Raw genomic sequence first — 17,787 nt, forward strand, 5'->3', positions numbered from 1 at the left:
GAGCTCCAAAGATATGGAGAGAGATTCCCCTCAAGGTTTTAGCTAAGTAATGATCTGTTCATGCATGTGAAAAAACTACTGAATCTGAAGAAAAAGCCTCTGAAAAGGAGCAGGCAGAACAATCCCCAGAGCTCATGTTCCCATCAATGAGAGTAGGACCTTTTAACACACAGGGTACTGAATAGAGTTCAGAAGGTAATGAAAACCTCAGTAATGAAACCAAATAAGCTTTAAACTGAAGTATGTTCTTGACCAGCACCAACAGAGCTTAAAACCAAGCCTCAAAAAGATCAAAAGAATTCTAAGTACCATAACTGTACCCCTAAACAAAGCCCAACAATATTTAAAACAATACAACAAAACCATCATTAAATAATGTAAAATTAAATGTTTGGCATCCAATCAGAAACACTAGCCATGCAAAGAAGCAGGAAATACAACCCATAACAAGGTGAAATATAATAAATGGAAATAAACCTGCAATTATACAGATGATAGAATTAGTGGCTTAGAGAGGTATTGTAAATGTATTCCATACATTCAAGCAAATAAAGAAAACTATGAACATAGTACCAGAAAGGTAAGGTATCCACCTGCCAATGCAGGGGACGCAGGTTCCAGCCCTGGTCTGGGAAGATCCCACATGCCACGGAGCAACTAAGCCCATGCGCTACAACTACTTAGCCTATGCTCTAAGAGCCCGTGAGCCACAACTACTAAGCCCACGTGCCACAACTACTGAAGCCTGTGCACCTAGAGCCCATGCTCTGCAACAAGAGAAGCCACCGCAATAAGAAGCCCACGCACTGCAATGAAGAGTAGCCCCCTCTCGCCGCAACTAGAGAAAGCCCTGAGCAGCAACAAAGACCCAACTCAGCCAAAAATAAATAAATAATTATTTAAATTTTTTAAAAAATTAAAAGAAAAAAATTTCAAGGTATCAAAAATACCTAAGTTGGCAGAAAGAGGATTTTTTTTTATGGTGACAGAAAGGTTCTGTATCTTGCTTTTGGTGGTGGTGGTTATATGACTCTACACATGTGAAAAATACCACAGAATGATAAAAACATACAAAAAAGTGAATGCATGCAGAAAAGGGTAAAGTGAATTAATTTGCAGTCTAATAAGTTATACCGATTTCTGGTTTTGATAATGCACTACAGTTATGTAAGATGACATCACTGGAGGAAGATAGGTGATGGGCATATGGGACCTCCTTGTACTATTTTTGCATCTTATGAATTTATAATTATTTGAAAGTTAAAACATTTTTTAAAGGCTCAAACTGATCATCTAGAGATAAAAATTCAATATCTCTAATTAAACATGCATTGGATAGGATTAACAGCAGATTAGATACTCCAAAAGAAAAGCTTAATGAATTGAAGACATAGCAACAGAAAAAACTCCAAAATTAAACACTGTGAGAAAAGAGCCTAGAAAAAAAAAAAAAGGAACCATGGGACAATGAACAGTGAGATATCATCACTAGGGACAGTGAACTGTTGGGCGATATCAAGCAGTCTAAAATTAATGTAATTAGTATCCCAGAAAGAGTAAAAGAGCAGGAGGACAGGGAAAAAAGGCCAAACTTTCCCTAAATTTGTTGAGAACTATAAACTCACAGATCCAATAACTTCAACAACCTCTAAGGAGAACAAAAAAACACACCTCATCATTTGACAGTCAAACTACTGAGAAACAGTGATAGAGAAATCATAAAGCAGCCAGAAGGGCAAAAAAGAATACATAGAGAAAAAGAGAGAGAAATGATGGCAGACTTGTCACCAAAAACAATGCAAATCAGGGGAGAGGTAATCAAGTTTTTTTCTAGCCGTGAGGGGTGTGGGATCTCAGTTCCCAGACCAGGAGGGATTGAACCCTGGGGCCATGGCAGTGAAAGCCCAGAATACGAACTTGTAGGCCATCAGGGAACTCCCCTCAACATTTTTAAACTATAGAAAAAAATTATAAAAAACTATTAACCAAGAATTCTAAATCTAGCTAAAATATCTTTAAAAAATGAAAGCAAATACATTTGGAAGAGTTTGGCAGTTTTTTATAAAGTTAAACATAGGCTTAACATACAACCCAGTAATTGTGCCCCTAGGTATTTACCAAAGTGTACTGAAAACTTACGCTCATACCAACACCTATACGTGAATGTTTATACCATGGAAGATGTTCTTCAAAAGGTGAATGGATAAATAAAACAACACATCTACACAACAGAATTCTATTCAACAATTAAAAAAAAACCAAGCTATTAATTTATGCAACATGGATGAATCTTAAATGCACTTGCTAAGGCAAAGAATCCAGACCAAAAAGGCCATATAGTGTTTCCATTCATGACATTCTGGAAAGGCAAAACTGTAGAGAGAGAAAATAGATCAATGGTTGCCAGGGAACTGGAGGAGTGACTGACTACAAAGGGGACACAGAGGGAACTTTTAAAGAGACTGAATTATTCTATATGGTACTGGAGTGGACACAGATGCTATGCATGTCCCGAAATCCATAGAACTTCACAACATGAAGAGTAAAGCTGAATGTATGCAAATCTTAAAAATCAACTAGGAGGTTAGAAATACAGAACTGGCAAAAGAGTAACTGTATTACAAATGTATGACACAGCCACATTGAAGGGGGTATGGAAAATGGTGCTGGCCTAAATAACTTTGGAAGATGGTATTGTGACTGGTAACTGTAACAGAAAAAAAGAACTCTATATAAACACTGTGTTCTGGTTGGTAAAGTGATTCCTTACAAGGCTATGGATTAGTAATGCTGAAACAACTATACATGTCTACTGAAGATAAACAATAAGTAAAATAGATGGTGGTTGGTGGGAGCCAGATTTCCCACTTCAGGAAAGTTACAGGTAAGCAAGGATGAAAGGCTAGAACGAACTATGTAGTACCTCTATTGTTATCAGTTTGTTCTCAACTACAAAACACTTTAAATATGGTAACCATTCAGATTATTAGAGAATGGATCATTTCACTGGTATGTTGTATGTTGCTTGAAAACAAAAATTTATAAAATGCTAGGTGATTAACAGGTATGTCAAAATTATATTTTAAAAGACAGGCTTGATGAAGTAATATTTAAAAGATTTTTAAACAATGTAAACAAAGCTAATGTTTTAAAGCCTCCAAATTGTATTGAATATTTGCAAATAACTAAGTCAAAAAACTTTAAACTTTTTAACAGACTGGTAACAGAATTAAATTTCAAGAACGCAAAGTAATTCGTGTAACACATGTATCACTAGTGTCTACTCATGCAATAACTTCTCTCAAATTCAAGATACTTTTAGAATAAAGTTACTGAATATACCAGTATAAATGATAAAAGAATAAACATTTTATACCTTTTCTGCTGAAAACCCGTGAAATAGATTTAGTCATGCTATCAGCTTAAAATCTGACAAGAAGCCAGTAAGAGGGAAAATAGAAACCAAATCTTAATTAATATAAGATAAGCAGGCTTATTCATCCTAGGTGTTTCCCTAAATCAGAGGCTAATAAAAATTCAGCACCTAATATTATCTAAACAAATGGTAACTGAACCCCAATTTTTCTTTCAAAAAAAGACTTCTCAAAATAAGAGATTAATGAGTAACATTTCTAGAAAATAATTAATTGGACAGAAAAAAATTAACTTTATTCTCCAAATTCTATTAAATTTTGGATGTCATCATCATACAAAAATATACACCTTGAATGGAACAATAACCAGAAAATCTGAATTCTAGTTAGTATTAGCCTGATCAGTTTCTCCTCTCTGGCTTCAGTTTCTTAATCTGTAAAATAAAGTGATCAATTTAGATGAATTTTTTTAATGTGTGCAGCTCCAAAATTTTATACTTTAAATAAATGTTTTGTGTCAAAGTAATCCATTTAGGAAAGTGGACAATTACAGTTGATTTTTTTCCATGTTTTCTTTTTCCTCCCACTTTATTGCTCAATAGTACTTTAAAACATGGCCCAAATATTTTGGAGGTTGGGAATGGTATCTAAATAAAAGATTTTAGGGACTTCCCTGGTGGTCCAGGGGTTAAGACTTCGCCTTCCAATGCAGGGGGTGAGGTTCGAACCCTGGTCAGGGAGCTAAGATCCCACATGCCTCAGGGCCAAAAAACCAAAACATAGAACAGAAACAATATTGTAACAAATTCAATAAAGACTTAAAAAAAAAAAAAAGGTCCACATCAAAAAAAAAAAAAGATTTTAATTTGGTAGTCTTTACCAAACTCAACTTTAAGCTACAATGTGAATTTGTCAGGTTAAGAGAGTTGAACCCGTTGGGCAGGTTTTATTTTCTGATATAGAGGACATTATATTCCAAGTTGGCTATTAATTAAAACACACTACCAAATGTGACCAATTTCACTAGAGCTCAATAAAAGCTGAAGTAAATGCACTTAACATCATCTTTAAAACCTTAGGGTTTCTCAAATTCCAGAACTATGTTAAGCAACATTTTCTTGTTAGTAGGTAGGCTGCAGTTACAAGTATTTTATGAACTATTTTCTGAACTAATTTTTGGTTCGATCACATAGATAAATGTTTTCAAAATTCTGAGTTGATGACTTATGTTACATATAAGAAACGTGGGCAGACAAAATAAAAATAAATAAAACTCAGGAATTTCTGTTTTATATCAAACTTAGTCTGGGAAAAATGCCACATCAACTAAAAATAGTTTTTCTGAATGTTTTAATAATACATGTTTCAAGAGTCTATGATTAACATGTAAAATGAAAAGTTGCCTACATTTACAAAGGAAAACAAATAAAAATAAATCAACACTATGCTTTTGAAATCAATTTACTCTCTGTTTGTCATAATTTAATGTTTTGTAGCTTAATTTTGTGTGTCTTCTATTTTCTGTACTGGTAGCGTTCCTGATGCACGATTTCTTACATATCTGTGTAGTTCTGTCACATGTTATTTCAAGGAGGCTTCTAGGTACCTGACACATGGAATTTACTGTGAGTAATAGACAGTAGATCTATCTGTCTAAAAGGTCCAGCATCTCGAACCATAATTCAAAAAGAGTCATGTACCAAAATGTTCATTGCAGCTCTATTTACAATAGCCTGGACATGGAAGCAACCTAAGTGTCCATCATCGGATGAATGGATAAAGAAGATGTGGCACATACATACAATGGAATATTACCCAGCTATAAAAAGAAACGAAATTGAGTTATTTGTAGTGAGGTGGATGCACCTAGAGTCTGTCATACAGAGTGAAGTCAGAAAGAGAAAAACAAATACCATATGCTAACACATATATATGGAATCTAAGAAAAAAAAAGGTCATGCAGAACGTAGGGGTAAGACGGGAAAAAGACACAGACCTACTAGAGAATGGACTTGAGGATACGGGGAGGGGGAAGGGTAAGCTGTGACAAAGTGAGAGAGTGGCATGGACATATATACACTACGAAACGTAAAATAGATAGCTAGTGGGAAGCAGCCGCATAGCATAGGGAGATCAGCTCTGTGCTTTGTGACCACCTAGAGGGGTGGGATAGGGAGGGTGGGAGGGAGGGAGATGCAAGAGGGAACATATGTATAACTGATTCACTTTGTTATAAAGCAGAAACTAACACACCATTGTAAAGCAATTATACTCCAATAAAGATGTTAAAGAAAAAGAAAAAAGAAATAAAATAAAAGGCCAAGCATCTCAAGACAGAAAATTTCTACTACCAAGTCTAAAAAGTTCCAAGTAAAATGAAATACAGGGCTTCCCTGGTGGCACAGTGGTTGAGAGTCTGCCTGCCGATGCAGGGGACACGGGTTCATGTCCTGGTCTGGGAAGATCCCACATGCCGCGGAGCGGCTGGGCCCGTGAGCCATGGCCGCTGAGCCTGTGCTCCGCAACGGCAGAGGCCGCAACAGTGAGAGGCCCGCGTACCGCAAAAATAAAAAAAATAAAAAAAATAAATAAATAAAAAAAATAAAATAAAATAAAGCTTAAGGCCTTCCCTGGTGGTGTAGTGGTTAAGAATCCACCTGCCAATGTAGGGGACATGGGTTTGAGCCCCGGTCCAGGAAGATCCCACATGCCGCGGAGCAACTAAGCCCATGCACCACAACTACTGAGCCTGCACTATAGAGCCCGCAAGCCACAACTACTGAGCCCGTGTGCCACAACTACTGAAGCCCAAGTGCCTAGAGCCTATGCTCCGCAACAAGAGAAGCCACCGCAATGAGAAGCCTGCACACCGCAACGAAGACCCAACGCAGCCAAAAATAGATAAATAAAATTTAAAAAAATAAAGCTTAAGTAAAAAGGAGAAAAGAATAATTACACCCCTCCATTTAAAGAAGATAACATAGTGAACACTAACTAAGTAGACATTCTCCCAACTTCTCAAAGTTTATTTTTTGTAAAACACAAAGGGGCAACTTCTGGTACACTGTTCCTGGCGTGAAAGTCAAGGGAATAGCCACAGATGCTCTGCAAAGCACTGACACATGACTGTTTAGGGCACTAACACAGAGGGGAAGAGGCAATAGGCATATTTATAGAGGACAGAAATAGGCTAAAGGATTTACAGTGTTTTTAATCATAGGATGCACATCAGAATCACCGAAGGTTTTTTTTTTTTAAGAAATATTAATGTCCCCTCCCTTGCTCCTACTTTAATTAATTTGTCAGGGATGGAACCTGGTCAGCAGGTGCTTTTTAAAGTGCTCCAGGGCTTCCTTGGTGGCGCAGTGGTTGAGAGTCCGCCTGCCGATGCAGGGTACACGAGTTCGTGCCCCGGTCCGGGAGGATCCCACATGCCGCGGAGCGGCTGGGCCCGTGAGCCATGGCCGCTGAGCCTGCGCTCCGCAATGGGAGAGGCCGCAACAGTGAGAGGCCCGCGTACCGCAAAAAAAAAAAAAAAAAAAAAAAGAAAGGCTTAAAGTGCTCCAGGTGATTCAAATGTACAGCCAAGATTAAGGCTGTCGGGTTAAGACTTTATAAGAAAGTGAAATTCAAAAATGTTTTCATCTCAGTTTAAGTACTAAGCAAAAAGAAACATTATATAAATTGAAGGTAGTATATAAGAGACTGTACAGTTCCTATGCATGCCAATGCACCCTTTCCTTGCCTCTTACTGTACCTCTGAGAAATAATGCTGGGCCTTAAACATTAATTTTTACACTGTTTTTTAAGCACAAGATTTCTTTTGTTGAAATACATACACTGTAAGTGCAGAAGCAGATAATCAGAAGAAGTAGATTACAGTAAAACTTCCTTATTACAAGAAATTTCTAGTAAAAAAAGTTCCTCTAATATATTCAATACTTAGGTTTTAAAAATATGTCCACTATCTTAACATTTCTTCCTAGAAATGTAATATTAACTATCATTTGCCAAGCATTAGTCACTGTGCACTACTTCATGTATAATTTCTTTCAACCCTCAAAATAATTCTATAAGGTAGATATTACTGTCCCTTTTTTACAGATGAGAAAACAAACTCTAACAGTAAGGAAATAACACAAGGTCAAGAGGTAGTTAACTAAGCTGGAAGTAACAGGGCCAGAATTTGAGCTCCTGTTCACTTAACTTGAATTCAATCTTTACATACATATATGTATATGTATATATACACATGCACACACATATATCTCATACCAATTATGGTTTCATGAAGAAAATGTGATATATATATTTCTTCATGAAACCGTAATTGGTAATAAATATCATAGATGTATCATATACATATATCATATCAATTATGGTTTCAAAAGAAATGAAATCATTTCTGGAAATTCCAGCTGTCAAATAATACATCTATTCAGAAGTCTCACTATTCTTCTATAAGAAGGAAATCAGCAATGGGGTGACAAGTAACAGACATTAATCAGCTGGAGATTCAAAGTTCAGAAAGACCCCTATCAGGAAATAAAGTACCCACAATATCCTTTCACACTGAGCTTTAGACCCTAAGCAGAGAAAAAACAGGCACTGTGTCACAAGGCGAACAGCGAAATTGTTTTGTTAAAGTTTTAAGGCTACCAGATTACTATCGTCAACCAAGGTCTCTGTTGTCTATCCCAGTCACAGAAATGAATACATTCAATGTACCTTATCTTTATACAATTCTGTAAGAAGGAAGCTTCAAAATTCCTTAAAGAAGTCCAGTTTCTACATCCTTCTGAATTTTTGCATGTTTTCTACTTTTTAAATTGTCTCTCTACAGCAGACACTCCTGGTTGACTCCCTAACAGTCCAGTCCTTCTCCCTGTGACTGCCATAGTTGTTCAGTGGTTCAAGCTTTCCCACATGACTTAAGAGGAAATGTTGATTGATTTAAGTAAATATGATAATGCTACCCAACCACCCCCATGCCCCTGTCAGTAAATGATTTGTGTAAGGGCATTTGAACCAACTCTGGCCAGTGAGATACTAGGAGAAAGAGGAGAGGAGAAATCTGATTGCAGGATTTTAGGAAAGGAGAGAGAGACAGCCCCCTTTGTTCCCCTAGATGTTGTTATATCAGACTATCACATTTAGAACTACCTACTATAGCCATCTTTCAACCGCAAGAGAGCTAGCTTGGGGAATTCCCTAGCGGTCCAGTAGTTAGGACTCTGCGCTCTCACTGCCGAGGGCCCAGGGTTCAATCCCTGGTCAGGGAACTAAGATCCCACAAGCCGCACGTGTGGCCAAAACAAACAAACTAAATCTGTGGAGAGTTAGCTTAAGGAGAATCTCACACTCTAATAATGGCAGAACAGAAAGATGAAAAGAATTTGGCTCTGGCCTCAATCACTTAGCTGTTGCATTAACCAACACACAAATGACCATTCCTCCAGAGACACGAGAAAATAAATTTTAGTCAGTCGAACCAAAAGCTTCCTAAACCTTTAGGCTTATCCACACCTAATCCTTTAGTAATTTTTAAACCATTTTATGTAAAGTCTTTCCAAGGCATCTACCTCACTTTTCCAAAGCATATACAAACAGCTTAAAACGATAGTTCTTTCTATACTCATATTTCATTAGCTTAGATCATACTTAAACTAAAAATTGTATTAACACCGGCATAAAAACAGCTGATTCTTAGGGTACATGAGTAAGCTAGAGTAGTTCACTAGCTGTAAGTGCTCAGAATACTCTGGAACTACAGGAATTGAAAGCAATGGTTTAAGAGCATGTCACTTCAGTGGAGGCTTGTTAATAAGGACACACGTCACCAACACACCTCTGCATGTGACAGATTCTGTATATAACAAACATATATTCTTCCTCTATGGGAGGTGGGGTGGTGGTCCAGGGGAGGCAGTTAAAAAGTCCTACAAAAAAGCCTAGCACATATGTTTCCAGGAGAGAAGATTAGAGTAAACCGAGAGTCAAAGAAGTAGGAGTATGAGTCTACTCAGTCTCAACTCTGGCCAGGTAGCACTGTAATAAGAGAACACAAACTATAAAGAACCTTTACAACCTTTAGTTGTTTTACTGCTAATGAATTAAGAATAATGACAAAACCCCACAATTCAAAAATTTCAGGCAATACAGACAAAATGTACTATTTGCTTAATATGCATAACAGCCAAGTTCCATTTTATCATACATCCTATTAAGAATAACTATAGTAGTGTGTCATTGATAAGAGGTATTTGTATTCCCTTTTAAGAAATACTAGCTAGACAAATTATTTCAAGTAGAAATTTACCAGACATTCTGGAACAATTATTCAGTATTAAAACAGCCAAATATCCTTGATACTAATAATCATATTCTTTTCTAACTTCCTACCAAAATTATTTAAGGAACTTTACTATATCCCAGGTAGTAAATACAGACTCAATTAGAAATGCCCATAAGAAACAAAGAACAAGAGAATTTATTTCTGTAATAAAAACTCCATTTGTACAGACCCTGGGGTCAGAAACCATGTTTCCAAATTATTCTCCACAGAGTTATAAAGCAATGAATAACACAAAGTTACAGTAACATTCACATCTTTAATAGTAATATTCATTCATTGAGAAATGTATTTAATATTTATTAAACACAATTTACGTTTACCTAACACACAGTAGACACTAAATTAAATGTCTTCGCAGACTGGGACTTCCCTGGGGGTGCAGTGGTTAAGAATCTGCCTGCCAATGCAGGGGACGCGGGTTCGAGCCCTGGTCCAGGAAGATCCCACATGCCACAGAGCAACTAAGCCTGTGCGCCACAACTACTGAGCCTGTGCTCTAGAGCCCGCGAGCCACAACTACTGAAGCACGTGCACCTAGAGCCCGAGCTCTGCAACAAGAGAAGCTACTGCAATGAGAAGCCCGCGCACCGCAACCAAGAGTAGCCCCCACTCTCCGCAACTAGAGAAAGCCCACGCGCAGCAACGAAGACCCAATGCAGCCATAAATTGATAAAAAAAGAAAATGTCTTGCCAGACTGATAAGAAGAGGAGGTTTTAACCTATGTTCTAAAAATATTCAGTTTGGGCTTCCTTGGTGGCGCGGTGGTTGAGAGTCCACCTGCCAGTGCAGGGGACACGGCTTCGTGCCCCAGTCCAGGAAGATCCCGCGTGCTGCGGAGCAGCTGGGCCCGTGAGCCATGGCCGCTGAGCCTGCGCATCCGGAGCCTGTGCTCCGCAACGGGAGAGGCCACAACAGTGAGAGGCCTGCGTACCGCAAAAAATAAATAAATAAATAAATAAAAATATTCAGTTTGTTGGGAATTCCCTGGCAGTCCAGTGCTTAGGACTCGGCACTTTCACTGCAATGGCCCAGCTTCAATCTCTGGTGGGAGAACTAAGATCCTGCAAGCCATGCGGTGCGGCCAAAAAAAAAATAAAAATAAAAAATTCAGAGTTCGTTGATCGAACACAGAGGGTATGAACTTGGATGGAAAAAAGTTACATCCTTATTCTACTAACCTCTAATTGAAATTTGGTATATCTTTAATTAAAAATGTAAGTAATACGGAGGTGGTGGTGGTGGGATGAACTGGGAGGTTGGGATTGACATATATACACTAATATGTATGAAACAGATAACTAACAAGAACCTGAGGTATAAAAAATAAATAAAATTCAAACATTCAAAAAAAAAGTAAGTGATAATCATCAAAAAGACCACAAATAAAGGATACGGAAAAAAGGGAAATCTTGTAGTCTGTTGGTGGGAATGTAAATTGGACAGCCACTGTGGAAAACAGTATGGATATTCCTCAGAAAACTAAAAACAGAACTACCAATGATCCAGCAATTCCATTCCTGGGTATTTATCTGAAGAAAATAAAAACACTAATTTGAATAGATACACACACCCCCATGTTTATAGCAGCATTACTTACAATAACCAAGATAAGGAAGCAACCAAAGTGTCCATCAACAGATGAATGGATAAAGTACAAGTGGTGTGTGTACACACACACACACACACACACACACACACACACACACACACACACACACACACACACCAGAATACTACTCAGCCATAAAAAAGGATGAAATGTTGCTACTGGCGACAACATGAAAAATGAACCTGGAGGGTATTATGCTTAGTGAAATAAGTCAGACAGAGAAAGACAAATGCTGTATGTTATCACTTATTGTGGAATCTAAAAATAAAACAAAGGAATGAATATAACAAAACAGAAACAGACACAGAGAAGAAACTAGTGGTTACCATGTAATTCTATGGGGAGAGGGAAGAGGAGAGAACAAGCAAAGGATAGGGAATTAAAAGGTACAAACTAGTAGGTATAAAATAAATAAGCTATAAGGATATATTGTACAGCATAGGAAATATAACCAATATTTTAGAGTATCTTTAAATGAAGTATAATCTAGAAAAACTTGGAATCACTATGTTGTACAACTGAAACTAATGTATTATAAATCGACTATACCCCAATTTTAAAAAGTGTTAAAAAAAAAAAGTAGGGCTTCCCTGGTGGCGCAGTGGTTGAGAGTCCACCTGCCGATGCAGGGGACACGGGTTCATGCCTGGGTCCGGGAAGATCCCACATGCCGCGGAGCAGCTGGGCCCGTGAGCCATGGCCACTGAGCCTGCGCGTCCGGAGCCTGTGCTCCGCAACGGGAGAGGCCACAACAGTGAGAGGCCACAACAGTGAGAGGCCCGCGTACCACACAACACACAAAAAAAAAAGTTAAAAAAAAAAAGTAATCAACAAGCCACAGTGGTATTACCTGTGATTTTGTTACCATTAGAAACTACAGACATTTTCAAAACACTTTAGTTGCTTCAAATCTCAAATTTTCATTTATGTTCATTACTAGCCTAAAAATTACTATACACCACTGGACATTGTTGATATGCACATTACTGAATTTATTTATTTGATATTTTAAAAACCATATTCTAATATAACTGGTGTCCTCATAAGCATGCATATTTAATTTTGCACACCTAAAATATTGAAAAAGGGTCGACATGTGTCACCAGAGAGCCAAAGGGGTTCATAGCCCAAAAAAGGATAAGAACACCTGGGTCAGAATTTTAGGGCAAGAAGAATAAGGTTGTTTGCAGAGGATAACAGAAAGCACAGCAAATTAAGAAAAAGAATAGGCCTCAGAGCATATTCAGTTGAAACTTCTTGTTTTAAAGATAAAGAAATTGTGGTCTGGTGGGAGTGTTGAAGGTCACACACACAGCTAATTAGTGACAGAGCCAGAGAAAACAGAATCCAGGTTTTCTGGCTCAGGATCCAAGGCTAAATGAACTTTGATGTGACTTGGCTATAACAAAGCAAGACAGGGCAAAGACAACTCTGCACAAGACACAATTCCTTGCACTGAATGCATAGAAATAGCCCAAATACCTGAATATTCCAAATGTTATTAAAATATATTGTTTCTCCCACTTTTCCTGAAACATGTACTTCTTGGTCTATTTTCCCACTTTATAGAGAGACATGGGTAAAGTGAAATTTTTACTTCCCTCCTGATCTATGATAAGTACAACAGCATAAGCACAACAGTAGATATCAAATAACAGCTAGTATCAATATCAAGGAAACAATAGAAAGCAGAAACTAACAAACTGGAGAGTCTGTGAACCACCTAAAGAAGGTAGCTACTACTATTTAACTCTAGCTAAATGCTATCAAGAAAAGAACCGTCAACTCAGAAATGTAGATGGAACAAAAGTATCCTTCAAAAAATAAAGGTGAAATAAATACATTTTCAGATGAAAGAAAACTAAGATAAATCATCATGAGCCAACCTGCTCTAAAAACAGGAAGTTTCTTTGGACAAAGGTAAATAATGAAGCTTAGAATTTCCTGAATGAAGAACAACAAAAATGGCAAATATGTGGGAATGTATACTAGACCAGGAAACAGCAAACTTTTCTGTAAAGGGCCAGCCTGATGATAAATACTTTAGGCTTTGCAGGCCCAAAAGTCTCTGTTGTGATTAATCAGTTCTGCACTTACAGCACAAGAGAACCCACAGAAAATACATAAACTAAGAGCTGTGGCTGTATTCCAATAAAATTTTATTTATAAAAGCAGGTGGCACGCTGTATTTAGCCGATAGTCATAGTTTGCCAATCCCTATTCTTTTCTTCTTAAATTCTTTAAAATATGTGTGATAATTTAAAGGAAAATTTACATCACTGTCTGAAGGGGTATATGAACCATGTAGATATAATATGACAATTACAGCATAGATTGATGCAAGGAACGGGAACTACCTGGTGACAAGATTATAAACTGTAATAACTGTAGTGCGTTGAGTTGTGTACCAATAAAGATATATTCAGGTTCTAATCCTTGGTATCTCTGAATGTAACAATATTTGGAAATAAAGTCTTTGCAGATGCGGTCAAATTAAGAGGAGGTAATACTCAATTTGCGTGGGCCCAAATCTAATGACGACTGTATCTTTCTAAGAAAAAAGGAGGACTTCCCTGGTGGTGCAGTGGTTAAGAATCCGCCTGCCAATGCAGGGGACACAGGTTCGAGCCCTGGTCCGGGAAGATCCCACATGCCGCGGAGCAACTAAGCCCGTGTGCCGCAACTACTGAGCCTGTACTCTAGAGCCTGCGAACCACAACTACTGAGCCCATGCGCCACAACTAATGAAGCCCGCACGCCTAGAGCCCATGCTCTGCAACGAGAAGCCACTACAATGAGAAGCCCACGCACCACAACGAAGAATAGCCCCTGCTCGCCGCAACTAGAGGAAGCCCGCATGCAGCAATGAAGACCCAACGCAGCCAAAAAATAAATAAATTTATTTAAAAAAAAAAAGGAAATAGAGACATAGAGACATACACAGAGGAAAGATAACCAAGTGAAAATGAAGGCAGAAATAGAAGTGATGCAGCTGTAAGCCAAGGAACATCAAGGACTGCTGACAACAACCAGAAGGCAGAAAAAGCAATAAAGGATTCTTCCCCAGAGCCTCGAAAAGAAGCATGGCCCAGCTGGTACCTTGATTTCAGACTTCTAATGTCCGAAACTAAGACACAACATGAATAGTCTTAAATCTGCTGAAAAAATTTAATTCACACAGTTATCCTCCAGGTCAAGATGGTTTCACTAGTGAATTCTTCCAAACATTTCTAAAAAAGAAATAGTGCCAATCTGACACAATGTCTTCCAGAAAATAGAATGGGAGGGATTATTCTGTAAGTCACTTTTAAGAAGTTAACATTACATTGATACCAAAACCAGAGTATACAAGAAAAAAAATCTTTAAGACCAATCTTCCTCATTTTTTGCAAAAATCCTCAACAAAATATTAGCAAATCAAATTCAACAAAATATCCAAAGATTAATAAATGATGAATGAATAAGCCTTATTCTGGGAATATACTTGCTCTCCCTTCTTTTCTGAGTTTCTTTAAGTAAGATAAAATCATATGAAATAATAACAACATATTGTTGGGTTTATAAAATATTCAGCTGCAATATGTACAACAATAACAGCACAAAAAGGGAGAAGAGGGAATAGAGCTATACAGGAATAAAATTTCTGTATCTCACTGGAACTAAATTAGTACATCTGAAGTAAATCCTAATAAGAATACAGTAAGCCCTAGTGCAACAACTAAAAAAATAATATAAAAGAATATAGTGTAAATAACATTAAAGGAACTAAAATGTTATAGTAGAAAAACACCATTTGATGCAAAAGAAAGCAGTAAAGGAGGAACAAAACAACAAGAAATGAAAACATACAGAAAATATAGCAATATGGGAGACATATATTCCACTACACCAATACCAATATTAAATGTATCAATAAATGATTAAAGAATCCAATCAAACTGCAGACTGTCAGACTGCAAATATAAAAATAACACAACCTAGATGTCCATCAACACATGAATGGATAGACGATGTGGTGTATATACATACATACATATATATGGGTGTGTATGTATTCTTACATATATAGGAATATATATATATATGAATACTACTCAGCCATAAAAAAGAATGAAATAATGTCATTTGCGGCAACATGGATGGACCCAGAGATTATCATACTAAGTGACGTAAGCCAGACAGAGAAAGACAAATATCATATGATACCACTTATATGTGGAATCTAAAAAAATGATACAAATAAACTTACTTACAAAACAGAAATAGACTCACAGACATAGAAAACAAACTTACCCTTTGATTACCAAAGGGGAAGAGGGGGATAAATTAGGAGATTGGGATTAACAGATACACACTACAAAAAAATAAAATAGATAAAAAAGGTCCTACTATATAGCACAGGGAACTATATTCAGTATCTTGTAATAACCTATAATGGAACAGAATCTGAAAAACAATACACACACCCACACCCACACACACACACACACACACACCCTACCTGAATCACTTTGCTGTATACCAGAAATTAATACATTGTAAATCAACTCTACTTCAATTAAAATAATAAGTTAAGAAATACTTTATTGCTAAAAATTGCTAACCATCATCAGAGCCTTCAGCAAGTCATAATCTTTTTGCAACAGTAACATCAAAGCTCACTGATCACACACAAAATAATAATGAAAAGGTTTAAAATATTGCAAGAATTAACAAAATGTGACACAGAGACACAAAGTGAGCAAATGCTGTTGGAAAAACTGGCACCAACAGATTTGCTCGACGCAGAGTTGCAACAAACCTTAAATTTGTAAAAAACAAAATATCTTCGAAGCACAATAAAAAAAAGGTATGCCTGTATTGGTTGTTTCCCCTCATGATCACGTGGCTGACTGGGAGCTTGTGGCTTGCTGCTGCTGCTGCCCAGCATCACTAGAGAGTTTCCTACCATATATCGCTAGCCTGGGAAAAGATCAAAATTCAAAATTGTAAGTACAGTTTCTACTTAATGCATATCACTTTTGTACCACTGTAAAGTTGAAAATTCAAGTCAAACAATCATAAGTTGGGGACCGTCTGTAATAGATTTTATAATAGTTTAATAAAAGACTTCAGCAGGGCTTCCCTGGTGGCGCAGTGGTTAAGAATCCACCTGCTAATGCAGGGGACACAGGTTCAAGCCCTGGTCCAGGAAGATCCCACATGCTGCGGAGCATCTAAGCCCGTGAGCCACAACTACTGAGCCCACGTGCCGCGTCTACTGAAGCCCGTGCGCTCTACAGCCCGTGCTCCACAACAAGAGAAGCCACCGCAATGAGAAGCCCGCGCACTGCAACAAAGAGTAGTCCCCCACTCGCTACAACTAGAGAAAGCCCACGCACAGCAACAAAGACCCAACACGGCCAAAAATAATAAAATAAATTTATTTAAAAAAAAAAGTTCAGCAAGTTTGCAGAGTATAAAACAAATATGCAAAAATCAACTGCATTTTTATATACTAACAATGAACAATCTGAAGATGAAATTAAGAAAACAATTCCAGTTATGAAGCATCAAAGAGAATGAAATACTTGGGAATACATTTAACAAAAGAACTACAAAATTTATCTTCTGAAAACTATAAAACATTGTTGAAAAACCTAAAGATCAATCATATAAATGGAAAAGACAGTACAAAGACCAGAATACATAGATGGCAATACTCCCCAAACTGATCTACTGACTCAAAACAATCTGGCTTCTTTGAAGAAACTGACAAGTTATTCCAAAAATTCAAGGCACTCAGACTAATAAAAACAATCTTGAAAAAGAACAAAGTTGAAGGATTCATTCTTCCAGACTTGAAAACAGATATAGCAACAAAAAAGAATTGAAAGTCTAGAAATAAACCCTGACATTTTATGGTCATTTCATTTTAGACAGGATGCCAAGATAATTCCATGGGCGAAAGTATAGTCTTTTCAACAAATGGTGCTGGGACAACTTAATACCCACATGCAGAAGAATCAAGCTGGACCCCTTTTCTCACATCACATACAAAAATTAATTCACATGGGCTGTAAACATAAATGCATGAGCTAAAACTATAACACTCTTAGAAAACAGAGGGATAAATCTTCGTGACCTTAGGTTCTTCAACATGATGGCATGAGTAACAAGATAATATGCTGGATTTAATCAAAATTAAAAACGTTTGTGATGAAAATATACCATTAAAAAAGTAAAAATAAAACCCAGAGAATGCGAGAAAATATTTGAAAATTACATATCTAGTTAGGAATCTGTACCTAGAGTATACAAGGAACTCTTACAACTGGTTAATAAAAAGGCAAACTAGTTTAGTTTAAAACTAGTTTAAAACTAAACAAACGATCTGGATCCGAATAGACATGTTTCCAAAGAAGACAACACATATTTGTAGCCAAATATGTACACAAAAAAATGTTCA

General features: G+C 37.2%; 1 protein-coding gene across 4 annotated transcripts in view; it reads right to left on the bottom strand.

Moving 5' to 3' along the window:
- CNOT2 (CCR4-NOT transcription complex subunit 2) overlaps positions 1–17,787 on the bottom strand; it is a 110,936-nt gene that overhangs the window by 72,861 nt on the left and 20,288 nt on the right. Inside the window, exon 1 of one of the 4 annotated variants that reach the window (XM_079938289.1) lies at positions 16,195–16,301. The exons of 2 other annotated variants lie outside the window; for them this stretch is intronic. The gene's annotated coding sequence lies outside the window, so the exon portion shown is untranslated. Of the gene's footprint in view, positions 1–16,140; positions 16,302–17,787 lie in introns of those variants that run through there. One more of the 4 variants, XM_079938290.1, reaches the window with a different exon arrangement.

The sequence above is a fragment of the Stenella coeruleoalba genome (genome assembly GCF_951394435.1).
Source record: "Stenella coeruleoalba genome assembly, chromosome: 11".
NCBI classification, from domain to species: Eukaryota; Metazoa; Chordata; class Mammalia; order Artiodactyla; family Delphinidae; genus Stenella; species Stenella coeruleoalba.